We start from the raw sequence: 19,241 nt of genomic DNA on the forward strand, positions 1-19,241 counted from the left end.
GCCCTGTGATGATTTCTAGGAAGGAGATCATATTTATAAGTTTTCTGATTTTCTGTGGGCATGCGATTCACAGCAGCAGTCGATCGACTATTTATTCCATTGACAGTGGAGAGATGCAAATTATGAAGTTTAGAAATTTGTTTCCTTCTTGCAAAACAATGGATAACATAGTGATTCTTTTTCCCACAGAAGGTATAGATTCGTGGAGGAGAAGCAATAATTGGCACCTATTTTAACTTCATGGCCATGTGAGAAGATTGTAAGTTATGTAAACTTTTTCTTGAAACAATCTTCTTCTGGAGAATATTTCGTCATGTACTGTAATTCATGATAATTAGTTTGTACAGAAGAATTTCTCCTTAAGACAGAGTTTTCCTTTTCCAAGGATTTGTACTGTTCATGGGATAGATTAAGGGATGCTTCTAGTTTCTCTTTTTCGACACGAAGTCTGTTAAGAGTTGATGAATGCGTCTCAATCAAACGTTTTTCTCTACTTGAGTCTTCCTTAACAATATCCTCAAGAACACTAATCTTTTCACGCTGTAAAGTAGTTTCTTGGAGAAGTTTTTCAATATTCTTATAAAAGGACTCAATGATGTTGTAGAGATCATGTTCTCGATCAAGAGACTTTTCAAATTCATTAATAAGTTGATCATGATTATGAAAATCAATAAAATCAGCAGAGTTTTTTGAAATTCTGGTGAGCTCCTTTTCAGCCTTTGACAGATTGTCACATGCCTCATGAGAAGAAGACGTGTCAACATCAGGTGGAACAATCTTTCTACCTCAGGATTCGAAAGAATCAACTAAGGAGTAACCCTTCGAGGTGTTTCCAAGACACTTGGCGTAATCGAAAGCTTCAGGAGACATCTGGGTATGCATAAGAAAGACTTTGTCCTCAGACTCAGACTACCACAAACACAAACTTATTAGGTCTTAAACGTGTTTGCCTGCTCTGATACCAATTGAAAAAGCGGGGGTCTAACAAATACACCCAATATTTCGCTTAGAAATATGTATGGACAAACTCCAATATACTATCTAGAGAATTAACTGGACAGTCAGACTCAATCTAGATAAAAAGTATATCAAAGAGTTTTTATCTCTATCTCTCGATTTAAATCGTACTCAAGCAAACTGCGAGTCATAATTTAAATACAAGAGAGATAAACTTGTATGGTACCAAAAACCAATATCAGAGTGTCAATAAGTTTCAATCAACAACCAAAAGGTCGAATATTATAATTGATTGAACAACGCACAACATGTATTATTTCAATTATATAAACAAATATAATGCAGAAAAGAATAACACGGACACCAGAAATTTTGTTAACGAAGAAACCGCAAATGCAGAAAAATCCTGGGACCTAGTCCAGATTGAACATACACTATATTAAGCCGCTACAGACACTAGCCTACTCCAAACTAACTTCGGTCTGGACTGTAGTTGAACCCCAACCAATCTCACACTGATCCAAGGTACAGTTGTGCTCCTACGTCTCTGATCCTAGCAGGATGCTACACACTTTATTTCCTTAGTTTATCTCACCCACAACTAAGAGTTGCTACGACCCAAAGTCGAAGACTTTAATAAACAAATTTGTATCACACAGAAAAGTCTAGGATAATAGATAAATCCGTCTCCCACAAATAAACCTATGAGTTTTGTTCTGTCTTTTGATAAATCAAGGTGAACATGAACCAATTGATAATCCGGACTTATATTCCCGAAGAACATCCTAGTATTATCAATCACCTCACAATAGTCTTAATCGACGCAGCGAAAAAAGATAATGTGGAATCACAAACGATGAGACGAAGATGTTTGTGATTATTTTTTATCTTGCCTATCGGAGATAGAAATCTCAAGCCAGTTATTACAATTGTACTCGTACGATAGAAACAGCAAGATCAGATCACACAACTACAAGAAAAGTAGTATCGGCCTGGCTTCACAATTCCAATGAAGTATTTAAGTCGTTAACCTGGTTTAGAAGAAGAAACCAAAGGTTAAAGGAGAATCGACTCTAGCTTAGCACAACTAGTATCACACAGAATGTGTGGGGATTAGGTTTCCCAGTTGCTAGAGTTCTCTCTTATATAGTCTTTCAAATCAGGGTTTGCAATCAATGTTAGCTTGGTAACAAAGCATTCAATATTCACCCTTAGATGTAAACCTGATTTAGATTCAAGCTAATATCTATCAACCGTTAGATCGAAAACATATCTTGTTATACACAAATGAAATGCACGCTCCTGGGCTTGTGTAACCGTACCCTAACTTGTACATTAGTTGGTTCAACAATAGTTAACCAAATGGTTAGCCATATGATCACTTTCATATCAACCATATTCTTCTTCACCATAACTAGTTCAAATGACTCAAATGAACTAGTTAGAGAGTTGTTCAATTGCAAGGAAATCTTATGTACTACACAAGACACAATTGAAGCAAAAACAATTTGATTCACATGAATCGATTTATGAACTCTATAGCCACGGTTTGCAATGGCATTCCTTAGTTTATAAAGATAAGTTCGCTAAACATCGTTTTTAGACATAACCTACTCAAGTTCGCGGACTTAAGTTCCTGGATGGAGTTCACAAACTCCAGCAGAAATTCTAGGGTTTGAGAACTTCGCCGGTTCGCGGACTTAGCTCACGCACTTTTCCGGTTCACTTGATCAACAAAGTTCGCCAAACTTCGGTTCAATCAATAAGGACTTATACATATATGTGTTTCCACCACAATGATTATATCCTCCAAATGGTTGTACAGTCTAAACTCTCATTTCAATCATTGAAACATTCTCAGATAACGTTGTATAGTTGTTATTCACAAACCATTTTTCGTCAAAGCAATTTTCAAAGTGATTGAAACATAACATGACTTTCGTCACTAGGTAAAGATGAACTTGGCTAAAGCGAAAGCTTTACCAACACATATTTCGAGAAACAGATAGGCGAGGTAAACTCGGCTCGAAATACCAAATGTGTATAATGTAAGTCTATATAGCAAAACGACTTTTTTCTCAAGATAGGAGATAAATAGACTTTTGAGTGATAGATAAGTTCAAGTCTCCACATACATTTTAGTCGATGAAGATCCACCAGTTCCTTGAGTAGTCCTTCGTCTTGTATGATGATTTCCATGGAGTTCTTGAGCTCAACTACACTTTCTATCCTAGTCCGAGACCTTAGCTATAATATACTAGAAATCAAGACTTATAGTTTTGATCACTAACATTGACAAACATGCTTGATATAGCAACGCATGCGAGTTCGACCAAGCAATGCTCTAACAAAAGGTTGCATTAGATATCATGAGCTGATGATAAAGGATTCAAAAGAAATACTAGTTAATCTTCATTCTCAACTGTTTGAGATGAACAATTTGTCCAACAAAAGAAGTGTTCAGAAGAATTTGAATATAGTTTTTGAAAGAAATCTTCACAAGAATAGAGATTAAAATGAGAAAATAGACATCAATGTTTGATTTCCTTCAATAATTGTATAAGGTCTATTATGAATAAAACTATCTTATTATGAATAAAATTATTATTTTTTAATATTTCTTGTGATAGTTTTCGGTTACATAACCTGTGCTTGAATGCTTTATTTTATTGCTATGTATGTTTATGGGATGTTTGATTTCGATTTTATTACCTAGATATTCGATCTCATAATATGTGAACTCTTATGGTTTGGGTGACTTTTTGATTTAGCGGGATTAAGTTCTAGCCCAACTTCTCAGGTGAACATTCACAATTCTCGTAATTCCGGACAGCTGGCTTGTCTTTGAATTCGGTTCTTAACTAAAAACTATCTCTTAGTAATTGGCAGTCATAACTTCTGATCATTCTCTATACACGCGCAGATACACTTTACACTCTTATCACATGTCCATGGTTGTTTCAGTGCTAGAATTGAGCATTTGAAAACTAGATTGACATATCCATTTTGTTTTGAGCTTAAACTGAAATGCAGGTGTTACATATCATAGAATATGAGCTCTTTTTGACCTAGAACTTTGTGGGCATGTTCTAACAAAACCCTCAAGAGACTTCAACTCGTCCACTAGGGAAACTTAGTGGTTTAAAAGGCTTATTGCATTCGTTAAATTCAATCGAGAAACCAGAGACAGTGGTATAGGTAGGATTTTCTTAGTTTTTGTTTTACTCGAGGACGAGTGAAGTGCAGGTTTAGGGGTGTGATTGGTGCCTAATAATGCATATTTCTATATCATTTTGTTGTCTTTTATCACATCTCAAGTGCTTTAATATCCCATTTTAAGTCGAATTATGCATTTTGCGTGTCGGGTATCAATAATCCCTTTTGTTGTAAATATTGATATTAGGTGTTCATTTTGTCGGATTGATAAATATGGGGGATTCATAAAGCGAGCGGGTGACTGATGGTTGGAGTGGCAATATTATAGAGTGGAGTTTGCATGTGGCCTTGAGGATCAACGCATATTAGAAAGAAGATGGAACAAGTAATGGGCTTAATCCGTGTTTGGAAAATGAGGAAACAAGTTAAAACTTCATTTATCGATACATGCCTAAGCTAAGGAAAGCACACAAACATGCCCTAGAGAACTTTACCATCATCATTTCCAAGGTCAGAAACAAATTCGCTCAACTTTTCTTTCTCCCTTGAACTTTACCATACCTTCTTTGTCGAATAATCACAAAAACAATCCTATCTATGATAGCCCCATCCCTCTCTACCTCTATTTCACCAGCCACTTTTTGTCCCTGTCTCTCTTTCCATTACCATTTCAAATCAAAACCATCTCTCTGTGACTCTCACAACTTCGCTTATCTCTATTGTTAGAAGTACGGTTATGAAGTCAGAATCAATGTTTAGAGACAAGGAGGAAAATTCAAGGAGCGTTGTAAGGTGGTTTTTGTGAGCACAAGCAACATGCAGTGTCAAATTAGGTCTGAACGCAACATCAAAATCATCATCTGTTGAAAGGGGTAGCTGTGAAAGAAGACTATCCATAGGTGGTGAGTTTCAGAAACATCAAATCCCTAGTTTTCTAATTGTACTTAATTTATTAAGAATAAGGATTGGTTATGGGGATAAGTCTTATATAATGGGGAGGAGTTTTCATTTTGTAAAAAGGAAGCCCAGAGTAGCCGGTGCAAGTGTAGTAGTAATATCTAGGTTTAATTTCAGTTATTTTGATGTTTTAGTTTTCTTCTTTAGGTTGAGATGAAACCCCTAAATAATTGACATCCTTTGGTTTGATTTTACTTTGTTCTTCACTTTAATTGAAAGCATGATTAGTCTCTGAAAAACATCGAAGTACTTTCACCTTGTATGTTATTCATCCATGGTAGTTAGAATAATTCTTTGTATGTTTTCAAGCACCATGTAAACTGATTTAGCTCAATTTGTGATTATCTATGCCTTAAACAGATAGGTAATGCTAAGAATCGACATATTTTGTTGAGGTTAAGTTATCCATTTGAACTAGTGATTTATCACATCTTCAAGGTAGTTTGAGGCTAGAACTTCTATAGCTCCTTGATTGAAAGGAGAACTAGTTTATCGAATTTAGGATTTCTATGAATTTAGGAGGTGGATTCCAAACCATTGCCATCTTTATACTTGTTTCGATTTTTTTTCTCCGGTAATATCATTCATCTTATAGTCGTATCGACAACCCACTTCGTTTAAATTAGTATTAGTAGAACCTTAGAAGTTTAGTTTCATCAATCCAACTCCCCGTAGGATCGACCAATATTTATCGTTATCTATGTTTTAGACACCGTGCGCTAGCGGTTTATGATTGTAGGTTTCTAAACCTACCAAGTTTTTGGCGCCGCTGCCGGGGAGTTAACAAACGATATAGATGGATCTTTTAGGTTCTTTTTTTACTAGTTTGTAGTTGGGATTGTACATAATCTTTGCTTTACTTTCTAAAAAGAAACATTTTAGTACTGATTTGTCTTCCATTCTCTGTAGTATAAAGTATATCACTGTTGGTAGTACTAAAATTTGGTGTTTTGCTCCTTTATTATTTGGCCTGTGTAATTGTTGTCATCTGCTCTTGAAGTTAGAAAATTTGTCGGTGACATTTTTTATTTTTCATCTTTGCTGCATCATAAGACTTTGCATTCCCGTTAATTTTTTTACCTCTTAGATACATTGCTGTAAATAGGTGCTGCATAAATCCGAAATATAAATTAGGCTCTCATACTTATTTATATTCATAGCTTAGGTAGATAAGTAAGTATCTTTTGCATGCACATGATCTAACTAGATTTTGTCCTGTAGCTTTGGTATTTGAATTTTCACTTAGACTTTAAGATTTTCCATTCTTAATTTGTAGTGCTAGTAGTGTTTTACTTATAGGACATAAGATGTTTCACTTTTATAATACAACTTATATAATATATCAAAACTAGTGTAAGTTAGGATTTTGCATAATAATTAATTGTTTGAACTTTCCTAGTTTTGTTAGTAAATCTGTCGTAGTTCAAAGTTACTGTCACTTTGTAATATAGTATTTCATTTTCTGATTGTAGTAATGGATTTATTTTATTCCTTCTTTGATCTGCATATACATTTCTGGGCACTGAAAGTTTTCCTTAAGATTATCAGGTATTCACCAAGCTGTTGTACAAACCAAAAAATATAAGAAAATGAAGGCAATTTTGTGGTGCCTACTCTAGCCTGTCGCTGGAGTTTTTTGTAGTTAGAGAAACTACCACAAAAAGGTAAGAACAAAGAGACTCAAAAGAAAAGAAGGAACATTCAGTTCCGAGTTGCCTCCTCCCGGATGCGCACCGGAGGTAAATTTCTTAAACACTACAATGAATGACGTACGTATCTGCCTTTGTAATTGCTTATCATGAATTGTTTTGATATTGGGGTTTAACAACTGAGCTTCATATTTTGTTAACAAATACGAGTTGGACTCTCGTTAGTTAACCATATTTTTATGGCTATAGTCCAATAAAAATCCAGTTTAGGATTGATAGTCGTCGTTTAAAAAGTGGATCTCTGCAGTTATTATAACAGCAACATTTTGTTAGGTTTTGTTAAGCGTAATCTTGTTCTGAGTGCTTAGTTGTTGTGTTTATCCTTAGTATCTTATATATAGTTTTTACATGCATTATTCCGTTTAGGATTTGTTAGAAGCATTTAGAATAAAAATCATTCTAAAATAAAAAAATAAAATAAATAAAAAAATATTATGTCAGGATCTTGGACTGGTGTTAGGGATGAAAAATCATCGCATAAATCAATCAGAGAACTTGCACAAGAGCATGCTTCACGTTATGAGTTTCCAGTAGACCATGATGTCAACAACTATAGGGATTATTACCAACCTTTTCAAGGTTCTGAGCTTCCATATACATACCCTAGTGGCTATGCACACATGGACCAATCACCACAATGGGAAATTGACCAATTTTGTACTCCCCTTGAACAAATTAATATGTTTTTTAAAAATGAATCTGGTTCATTTACAAAATGAAGGAAGGGGGAATTTCAAAATAAAATGTTTGTCACCCCTAATGAAGTAAATTTTGAAAATAGTGTTTATGTTCCTAGTCGGTCTACTAATGTGAAAAGGAACCTAATCTAGAGGTAAACGAATGGACTAGAAACACTATGATTCTGAATCGGGCAATGCATTCTTGTTATAATGATGATGTTATGTTATAAGAGCATGTTTATTCTGAAAATTTTGTTATGGAACCTTCGGGTTCAAAGACATTAGCTTGTCTGTTGCAACCTTTATAAATGATGCTTCTTCTAATATTCAATCCATATATACACGTGATGTTGATCCTAATTTGGGGCATGTACAATTGTTCTGTGAATAAGAGCATGATACATAACTAGTGTATGACTTAGGGAATGTTGGATTCTATGCAGATACCAATGACCTTATGCATGAAGATGACTGTAATGTGTCTAACTCCCTGCCTAGGTTGCAATATGTTGTTTCTTCTGATCCATATTTGGGTACTTTGGATAATCGTGATTCTGATATGGGTCTTCTTGATTTGTTCTACGAATGTGAGCATGATAAACCTGTTTCTGACTCAGGGAGAGTATGTGATGGTACTGATGGTCTTATGCATGAACACAACTCAGATGTGCCTCCTTTCCTGCCTAAGTCACAAACTGAGACTCTTCCACCAAACCTAGATTTGGTTTGTAACACAACTGTGAAACCAACTTTTATATAAGTACCTAATCCAGGTTTGGAACTGTGTGCCTCCCAAGTCCTCTTGGACTATTTTGCAGCTAAATATAATACCTTTGAGGAGCCATAGTTGGAATGTGTATCTTTGCCCATCCTTGACAATGTCCACTTTGAATTAGATCGTGTGCATGGAGCACCCCTGAAATTGCAAGATTTGTGTTCAAAAACACATCTGTTGAAAACTTCTGGTTTGAGGGTAACTCGTGTACATCCGCAGTCTTACTTGTACTCTCATGTTATATATGTGTAAGACTGTTGATTTTTATGCATGTCTTTTTTTGGGTCGATCCTCAGCTTTTTAGGTTGTATATTTTTGGTGAATCATCTGTGTATATAATCCAGTAGGTAATGTTTCAATCTTATTTTTCTTTTGTATATATCATACTAATCCAATGTGATCTCATCTGAAAAATGTTGGATTCTAGCCGTGAATAATGGAGTTCAATTCTTGCTTTCGCTCGACATCTGGTAATCTCTTTCCTTTTCTCTGCTCAACATGATTCTCATGGTATGTTGTAGTTATAATTTTGTTGATCTTTAGAAACATTGAGGACAATGTTTAGTTTAGGTTTTGGGGTGAAGAGTAGATACCATGTCGCTGTCATTTTTCTATAATTGAAACTGAACTCTGCCATATTAAAAAAAATAATAATAATAAATTGTTGTTCTCATCTAACTTGATTTGTAGTTCCGGCATATATGATATCTTAGGATTCTTAATCTAGATAATGAGGCACCACTTGATTCTAGCACAATTCACATGTGATAAGAAACTTGCACATGCACGATCTACCATGCCTGTATAGCGTTGGTTTTCGGATTAGTAGACTGCCAATCATTTTAGAATACCGGATGAGACTTGACTAGCTTGTTCTTTGGTTAACCGTGTTAGAAGTTGGAGGATTCATTGAGAAAAGAAACCATTGAATTTCACCGGGTACATCGAAAAAGGATACCTCTTGCTACGTGTCATGTAATTTTTCTTTTGTTCATAAGTCAAAAGTGTTATTATTGTTCCGTTTTTGTTCTTTTCATTCAAAAAATAAAAAGAAAAAAATTCAAAAAAGAAAAAGAAAAGGTTTTTAAAAAAAAAACTAGAAAAGAAAAAGGAATATCAAAAAAAAAATATAAATAGATGATAAGAGAGTCCATTTTGTTATGTTTCAAATGTTATAGTCAATGTTTCTCTCTTGCCTCAAAAATAAGAGAGTAGTCGATGTAAATAACAATCATGTTTTGTTATATGTTGTAAATAATCTTGTAATAAGCAAGGGAGGGTTATGCAATCGATGTACAACGCGGGTAAACTGAGATATCACCAACTTCTCAGGTGAACATTCACAATTCTCGTAAAGTTGGACAACTAGCTTGTCTTTGAATTCGGTTCTTATCTAAAAACTATCTCTTAGCAATTGGCAGGCATAACTTCTGATCATTCTATATACACATGCAGATACACTTTACACTCTTATAACATGTCCATGGTTGTTTCAGTGCTAGAATTGCGCCTTTGAAAACTAGATTGACAGATCCATTTTGCTGTGAGCTTAAACTGAAATGACGGTGTTACATATCATAGAAGATGAGCTCTTTTTTGACCTGGAAATTTTTGGGTATGTTCTAACAAAACCCTCACGAGACTTCAACTCGTCCACTAGGGACACTTAGTGTTTTAAAAGGCTTATTGCATTCGCTAAATGCAATCGAGAAACCAGAGACGGTGGTATAGGTAGGATTTTCTTAGTTTTTGTTTTACTCGAGAACGAGTAAAGTGCAGGTTTAGGGGTGTGATCGGTGCTTAATAATGCATATTTATAGATCTTTTTGTTGTCTTTTATCACATCTCAAGTGCTTTAATGTCCCATTTTAAGTCAAATTATGCATTTTGCGTGTCGGGTATCAATAATCCCTTTTGTTGTAAATATTGGTATTATGTGTTCATTTTGTCGGATTGATAAATATGGGGGATTCTTAAAGCGAGCGGGTGACTGAAGGTTGGAATGGAAACATTATACAGTGGATTTAGCATGTGGCCTTGAGGATAAACACATATCAGAAAGAAGATGGACCAAGTAATGGGCTTAATCCGTGTTTGGAAAATGAGGAAACAAGTTAAAACTTCATTTATCGATACATGCCTAAGCTAAGGAAAGCACACAAACATGCCCTAGAGAAATTTACCATCATTATTTCCAAGGTCAGAAACAAATTTGCTCAACTTTTCTTTCTCCCTTGAACCACCTACCATATCTTCTCTGTCGACTAAGCACAAAAGAAATCCTATCTATGATAACCTCATCCCTCTCTAACCCTATTTCACTAGCCACTTTCATTCTGTCACTGTCTCTCTTTCCATTACCATTTCAAATTAAAACCATCTCTTTGTCACTCTCACAACTTCTCTTCTCCATACTGTTAAAAGTACGATTATGAAGTTTATGAAGTCAGAATCAATGTTTAGAGACAAGGAGGCAAATTCAGGGGGCGTTGTAAGGTGGTTTTGGTGAACGCAAGCAACATGTGGTGTCAAATAAGTTTTGAACGCAACATCAAAATCATCATCTATTTAAAGTAATAGGGTGGTTGTGAATGAAGACCATCATAAATGGTGAGTTTCAGAAACATTAAATTCCTAATTTTCTAATTGTACTTAATTTATTAATAATAGGGATTTATTATGGGGATAAGTCTTGTATAAATGGGAAGGAGTTTTCATTTTGTAAAAAGGATGCCCGGAGTAGGCGGTGCAAGTTTTAGTAGTAATATCTAGGTTTAATTTCAGTTCTTTTGATGTTTTAGTTTTCTTCTTTGGGTTGAGATGAAACCCCTAAATAATTGAAATCCTTTGGTTTGATTTTACTTTGTTCTTTACTTTAATTGAAATCATGATTTAGTCTCTGTAAAACATCAAAGTACTGTTGAAAAGGCGGGGGTCTAACAACACCACCCAATATTTCGCTTAGCAATCTGTATGGACAAACTCGAATATACTTTTAAGAGAATCAACAAGACTCAATCAATTAAAAGTATATCAACGAGTTTATATCTCTCTTCTTGATTTGATTTACTCAAGCAAGAACTGCGAGTTCAAATCAAATACAAGGAATAACTTGGATGGTACCAAAGACCAATATCCAAGGATCAATTAATATCAATCAACAACCAAAGGTCGGATTTCCAATTGATTGATTCAAACGCACAACCTGTATTATTTCAATTATATAAACAAATATAATGCGGAAATAGAAATAACACAGACACCAAAAATTTTGTTAACGAGGAAACTGCAAATGCAGAAAAACCCAGGGACCTAGTCCATATTGAACACACACTGTATTAAGCCGCTACAGACACTAGCCTACTACAAGCTAACTTCGGACTGGACTGTAGTTGAACCTCAATCAGTCTCTCACTGATCCAAGGTACAATTGTACTCCCTACGCCTCTGATCCCAGCAGGATACTGCGCACTTGATTCCCTTAGCTGATCTCACCCACAACTAAGAGTTGCTACGACCCAAAGTCGAAGACTTGACAATAAACAAATTTGTCTCACACAGACAAGTATATCAAAGGATCAATCTGTCTCTCACAGATAAACCCTAAAAGGTTTTGTTCCGTCTTTTGATAATAATCAAGGAGAAGAGGAACCAATTGATAATCCGGTCTTATATTCCCGAAGAACGTCCTAGAGTTATCAATCACCTCACAACAATCTTAATCGTATGGTAGCGAAACAAGATGTTGCGGAATCACAAACAATGAGACGAAGATGTTTGTGATTACTTTTAATATCTTACTGTTGATGGTGGTTTTTTAGCTTAGGGTCAAAATCGTTAAACTGTACATCTGACATGACGTCACTATGACCATTAGCACATTTATTGAATCAATCAGCATGCCTACGTAAGAATTATCGGGGTACCCTTTTTTTTACGTGGTCATGTTCCACGGCAGAACCCTTAACACTGACTGACATCATCTATGCCAAACCCTAATTCTCATGCTACCGCGCCAAGGCATGCCAACCATGCCATGCGCACCACTGTGCCAATGGCATACCATGCCATCCACATCTCCGCGCCAAGGCATGCCAACCATGCCAGCTGCACCTCAGCGCCAAGGCATTCCAACCATGCCAGCCGCACCACATGTGCCAATGGCATGCCAACCACCTTGCTGCGCCGTACCATGCCGGCCTTCCCTATGCGGCTACCAAAACGAAGGCATGCGATGATCAACGGCCACCCTTCCATCTTAGATGCAAATATTAGCCGTCCAAGGTCGCCAAACAACGCATGGTAACCTTTGGCCCAAACCCTAGTTTTGGCCACGCCAAACCGCGCCAACCACCTTGCCGCGCCATACCATGCCGGCCTTCCCTATGCGGCTACTAAAACGAAGGCGTGCGATGATCAAAGGCCACCCTTCCATCTTAGATGCAAATCTTATCCGTCCAATGTCGCCAAACAACGCATGGTAACCTTTGGCCCAATGCCAAAACCCTAGTTTGGTCGCGCCTAATGCCAACCATGCCACATGTGCCAATGGCATGTCATTCCATCCACCTTGCCGCGCCTAAGCCATGCCATGACGGCCCTCCCTTCACGGCTACCAAAACGAAGGCGTGCGACAATCTACGGCCACACTTCCATCTTAGATGCAAATCTCAGCCATCCAAGGTCACCAACCAACACATGGTAACCTTTGTCCCAACGCCAAAACCCTAGTCTTGGTCACGCCCAAACCGCGCCAAGGCATGCTGGCCATGCCACATGTGCCAATGGCATGCCAGCCACCTTGTCGCGCCATACCATGCCGGCCTTCCCTATGTGGTTACCAAAACAAAGGCTTGCGACGATCAACGGCCATCCTTCCATCTAAGATGCAAATCGTAGCCGTCCAAGGTCGCCAACCAACGCATGGTAACCTTTGTCCCAAAACCCTAGTTTTGGTCACGCCCAAACCGCGCCAAGGCATGCCGGCCATGCCACATGTGCCAATGGCATGCCAGCCACCTTGCCGCGCCATACCATGCCGGCCTTCCCTATGCGGTTACCAAAACAAAGGATGACGACAATCAACGACCATCCTTCCATCTAAGATGCAAATATTAGCCATACAAGGTCGCCAACCAACGCATGGTAACCTTTGTCCCAACGCCAAAACCTTTGTTTTGGCCACGCCCAAACCAAGCCAAGGCATGCCAGCCATGCCACATGTGCCAATGGCATGCCAACCACCTTGTCGCACCATACCATGACGGTCTTCCCTATGCGGCTACCAAAACAAAGGCTTGCGAATATCAATGGCCACTTTTCCATCTAAGATGAAGATCTTAGCCGTCCAAGGTTACCAGCTTACGCATGGAAACCTTTGGCCCGACGCCAAGCCCTAGTTTGGTCGTGCCCAAACAAAGCCAAAACCCTAACTTTTTCCCGCGCCTAAACTAGCCCATATTAAAGTCGTACCGTCCATGCTTTCATGCCACTGGCTACCAAACGAAGGGTTGCAATAATCAACGGCTACCCTTCCTCTCAAGATGCAAAATCTCGACCGTCAAAGGTCACCACCGAGCCGGCAAGTCTCCCAAGCTCAACTTGCTGAACAACAACATGCTACATGTTTTTCACGAAAACATTTGAGACATCAACACATGTCACAATCTGGGGGATTCTCATTGGGTATTGGTTTGGTGGTTTACAGCGTGCGGCGTACACTACGCCCGTTATAAGACAGTGTCATAAGGATGAGGCGGTTAGTAAATACAGGGAGTAATGGTGAAACGCTTTCTTTTATGGAACATCAATTCCAGGTGTTACCGAGTTACCACCTCCTCACATTTACTCATTCGTTTTCCATTTCTTACGAGACCAGAGTACGTTTCACTTCGACTTGTATAAATAGGTCTTACCTATTTCCACCGAACAACAAGTTCGGGTCAGGAAGATACAACACTCAGAAAATATTTGCTATCTTTCCATATGTTAGCTTCCCACTTTCTTATACAAGTCGTGAAACAACTACTCTTCCAGAATCAACTATTCTGGTCTCAACACTCTCTTCTCTTCCCTCCCCAAAACCAACCCTTGTCTTTCACTTTGTGACCGAAGCAAGTCTGGAACGGCCATTTCTCGGTTTAGGCCGGATTTGTACAGATTGATCTCTCGAATCTAAAGTACTCCCTTGCAATACATTTTTTAGGGTTAAAACTCGTTTCTCACCCACACACCCGAATTACCAAAATCGGCAGAAATCGTTTTCACCCTCAAACACTTGCCTATCGGAGATATCAATCTCAAGCCAATCAATATGATTGTACTCGTACGATAGAAGATGCAAGATCATATCACACAACTACGATAAAAGTAGTATCGGTCTGGCTTCACAATCCCAATAAAGTCTTTAAGTCGTTAACCTGGTTTTAGAAGAAGAAAACCAAAGGTTAAATGAGAACCGACTCTAGCACGCAAACTAGTATCACACGTAAGGTGTGGGGATTAGTTTTGCACAGATACTAGAGTTCCCCTTATATAGTCTTTCAAGTCAGGGTTTGCAATTAAGTTACCTTGGTAACAAAGCAATCAATATCCACCGTTAGATGAAAACCTGATTTAGATTCAAGCTAATATTTCTTAACCGTTAGATCGAAAACTTAGCTTGTTACACACACTTGACAATGCACGCTTCTAGGTTTGTTAACCGTACCCAAACGTGTGCACTTGTTGGTTCAACAATAGTTAACCAACTGGTTAGCCATATGAGCATTTCATATCAACCATGTTCTTCTTCACCATAACTAGTTCAAATTATTTCAAATGAACTAGTTAGAGAGTTGTTCAATTGCAAGGAAATCTCATGTACTACACAAGACACAATTGAAGAAAAGATGATTTGATTCACTTGAATCGGTTCATGAACTTTTATAGCCACGGTTTGCAAACTACATTCCTTAGTTTTTTTAAGTTTAAGTTCAGAAATCATCTTCATATATATAACCTTCTCAAGTTCGCAGACTAGGTTCGCGGACTTAAGTTACGGGACAGAGTTTACAAACTCTAGCATAAATTCGCGGGTATGAGAACTTCGTTGGTTCGCGGACTGGGTTCGCGGACTTAGTTTCACGCAAATAGTTTGTCAACTCCAGCAGAAATTCTCGGGTTTGAGAACTTCGGCAGTTTGCGGACTGAGTTCACGGACATGGCTCATGCCATTCTTCCGGTTCTCTTGATCAACAAAGTTTGCAAACTTTGGTTCAAGGAATAGAACTTATACATAAATGTGTTTCCACAACAATGCTTATGTCCACCATTGGTTATGTAATCTAAACTCTCATTTCAATCATTGAAACATTCTTAGAGGACGTTATGCAGTTGTTACACCATTTCTCGTCAAAGCAATTTTCAAGATGATTGAAACATATCATGACTTTCATCACATGGTAAAGATAAACTTGGTTAAAGCGAAAAGATTACCAAATCATATTTCGAGATATAGATAGGAGAGGTATACTCGGCTCGAAATACCAAATGTGTATAATAAAAGTATATATATATAGCATACAACTTCTTGTCTCAAAGAGTAGGAGATAGAGTAGATATACTTTTGAGTAATAGATAAGTTCAAGTTTTCACATACCTTTTGTCGAGAAGTTCCACCGGTTCCTTGAGTAGTTCTTCTACTTGTATGATGAATCGCCATGAAGTCCTTGAGCTCAACTACACTTTCTATCCTAGTCCGATACTTAGCTATAATAGACTAGAAATCAAGACTTATAGTTTTCATCACTAACATTGATAAACATGCTTGAGATAGCAATGCATGCGAGTTCGACCGAGCAATGCTCTAACAATCTCCCCCTTTGTCAATTTTAATGACAAAACTATCAATACATATGGAATACAAAAAAGATAAAGAGACTTTAGTAGCTCCTATTCCACATGTCTAATCTTTAACATTCCTCGAAATCTTCGTCACTTCCAAGTGCTCCAATGATCCCAAATGTTGTAAGTTTAGCATCACCGCTGTTGAAGATCCGTAGCTATAACAATGAGAAAACATAGTTCTCGATCATTGTTATACAGTGTCATAGTATTATTACACAGCGTCAAAGTTCAATTGTATGATAACTTCAACAATAATACTATGGTGATATGTATCACTCCCCCTTAGTCAATACTCCATCTCACATGGAAACCACTCCCCTTTACACAATGGTCCAAAAACCATATGTATTTATAGTGTGAACTACATATTAATTTTCCCCCTTCTTGTCAATAAAATTGGCAAAGGTACAAGAACTGGATCATAATGAAATTTCCGAGAGAGACATTTCATGACAAAAGGAAAAAATACGTACCAACTAATTTAGATGCAATCATAAAGCCGAAGCTAAATGCATTCATCAAGGATTTTAAAGATACAAGATAACCCCTCTAAAATTCCACAGCCACACACCCCTCAAGATATGACCATTAAGCATAAGTTCAAAAGAACTCTCCCCCATTTGATGTCATTCCCGAAGGAACAACAAGAGCGACCTTAACTTCGAAAAAAATGAAGGATTTTTATTGGACACCAAAAACCATGAGAATGATTTCTCATATCCAAAAACTCAATCAAATTAATCACAAGTAAAGCCATGATTAATTTAATCGGAATACTTAATCAAATTAAACACAAAAAGTGATCAATTCAACTGATTATGCTTAACATAAGAGAACTTATGGAGACACGAAAATACTCAACTAGATTAATTACAGTAGAACCCATAATTAATCTAATTGGAATACACAACCAAACTAATCACAAAAGTAATCAATTTGATTGTCATTTGTTTTGCTTGACATAAGAAAACTTACGGAGCAATAACTAAATAACCAAACAAGATGATTAATTTAGTTCAATATGATCGACATAACATATCTCACGGAACACCAACCAAGCTAAAAAATCAACTTGGTTGTATAGTGCTCAACATAAGATACATTACGGATCCTCACAATAATACATAAAATATGAATCAGGGATGATCAATACTGCGGAATACACAAGGATTCATTCTATTTTCCATCACTATTTTCATAACGATATTAATAGACATAATCCTTGAAAACAAAAGATTTTAACCTATCTTCCATCAAATATTCGACAATATAGGCTTTAACTTTTATATTTGTCAAAAGTCCATTCATTCTTTTATCAATACGTGAATACCGATCATGAACGACTTTACTTTTGACAAAGTATGGGAAGAACATAGTTCACGGTCGTAAACCCCAATATCCCATAACAAATTGCAATATAACAAATCATAGAGATAAATACTGCAAAAAATCATCCTCCAAAAAGTTTTTAGAATTTAAACAAATAAATATAAAAAGAACAAGAAGATGAAAAATAATAGCCATGTGTAGTCACAATCATTGCTATTCCAAGCACTAGTTATTCTTCCAACTAAGCCAAAAAGAAGACATACTAGGCAACAAATAAACTTCTATGATGCATTTCACTTACTTTAAAAATTCTTATCATATTCCCTATATTCATCAAGCTCATATTTGATTAGATCAATCCTAGATTCAAGATTATCCATCTTTTCTTCAAGTCTTTTGGAGGAAGCTTCGAGTTTACTTTTCAGGGCACGTACTTGATCCAAGACAAGATTCATGGTTAAAGAGAGCTTATCAAATTGTGAGACTGAAGGATTCTCATCAGAAGATGAGATACGCTTGTCACAACACATCTCGTTATCAGAAGAATCAAAACGAATCTTCTTAGAGGGAAACAAAATAGTCCATACATCACTTTCTTTGCTTGAAAGACTAGAGGAGGACATGATAGAGAAGGTAAAGGAAACGATCATCCAGAAGAGGATAAACTTCATTTTAAAGGAATGAAGATGAAGAATTTCCAAAAAATACCTTTTACCAAACCCTAACAGAATTCGGTTATCTCCAGAAAAAGTCTTTTAAAGAGCCAGAAACCGTACATGAACAAAAACGGTACAAGAGGAGAATAAACAAAAGCCGAATACTCCTAGAGAATTAACAGACACATTCCAATACAACCCTCTCGAAAATCATGATTCTTTCCTAAGAGGTATAGACGAAAGAATCATGAATAACAAGATTACAGATCATGATCATTCCAATCCAATATAGGACTGGGATATATCTCATGAGGGGGGAATTATTTGTTAATCCAAGTTTTTGATTATTATGTAGGAAAGAAGAGTTATGCACATCATTCTTTTTCCTTTTAATCACAGTTCTGAAGAACTTGGTTGTTGATTTGTGCAAATCCTGCACCGTTCAGGGAAAGAGGATTTCACAAGAGATTTCTTCTTCTTCTTCTGCACACAGCGTTTAGCAGAGCAGGACTGCTTTTGATCATTTGTGCTAAGATGATCCTGATTTTTACACAAGAAAACCGAGAGTTTTGGTAGCATCTTGTGTTTTTCTGTATCACCCTTGTTGTCAAGATGACTGGAGAGTGATACATAGTCGGGTGACATTTTCTAACACCGCTTATGAGACACAGTCGAAGTTATTCGACATGTCGTATAAGAATCACGATTGTCATTTTCAGCAAAGAGATTAAGAGAACAATCACAGATTTCATCCTCAGGACAATAATCAAGAGTATTCATCCATGCTTTAGTTATCTTACTCACCTCAGTATCTGGACCTTTGGAGGTATGAACACTTTTACAGCACACGAGACCAGTTTTGCTAATACAATTTTTCTGAACTCTCTTATCCTCCTTTTTGATTGATCGAACTTCTTTTTGAGACTTTCTTTTACTTTGTCTAAGAATTTTCTTAAGTTGTTGTATAAACCGAGACAATATAGAAACAAAGCAATTCTCATTTTTCTTATCAATCAATTTAGGACACTGAGATTTTCCATCAGGAGTAGTAACATGACTACTAGACAAGTGAGCTTTATCTCTTGATTTAAGTTCGCGATCGAAAATTTTAAGCTTTCCGACAAGCGTATTTCGC

The sequence above is a fragment of the Papaver somniferum genome, chromosome 6, assembly GCF_003573695.1.
Source record: "Papaver somniferum cultivar HN1 chromosome 6, ASM357369v1, whole genome shotgun sequence".
NCBI lineage: Eukaryota > Viridiplantae > Streptophyta > Magnoliopsida > Ranunculales > Papaveraceae > Papaver > Papaver somniferum.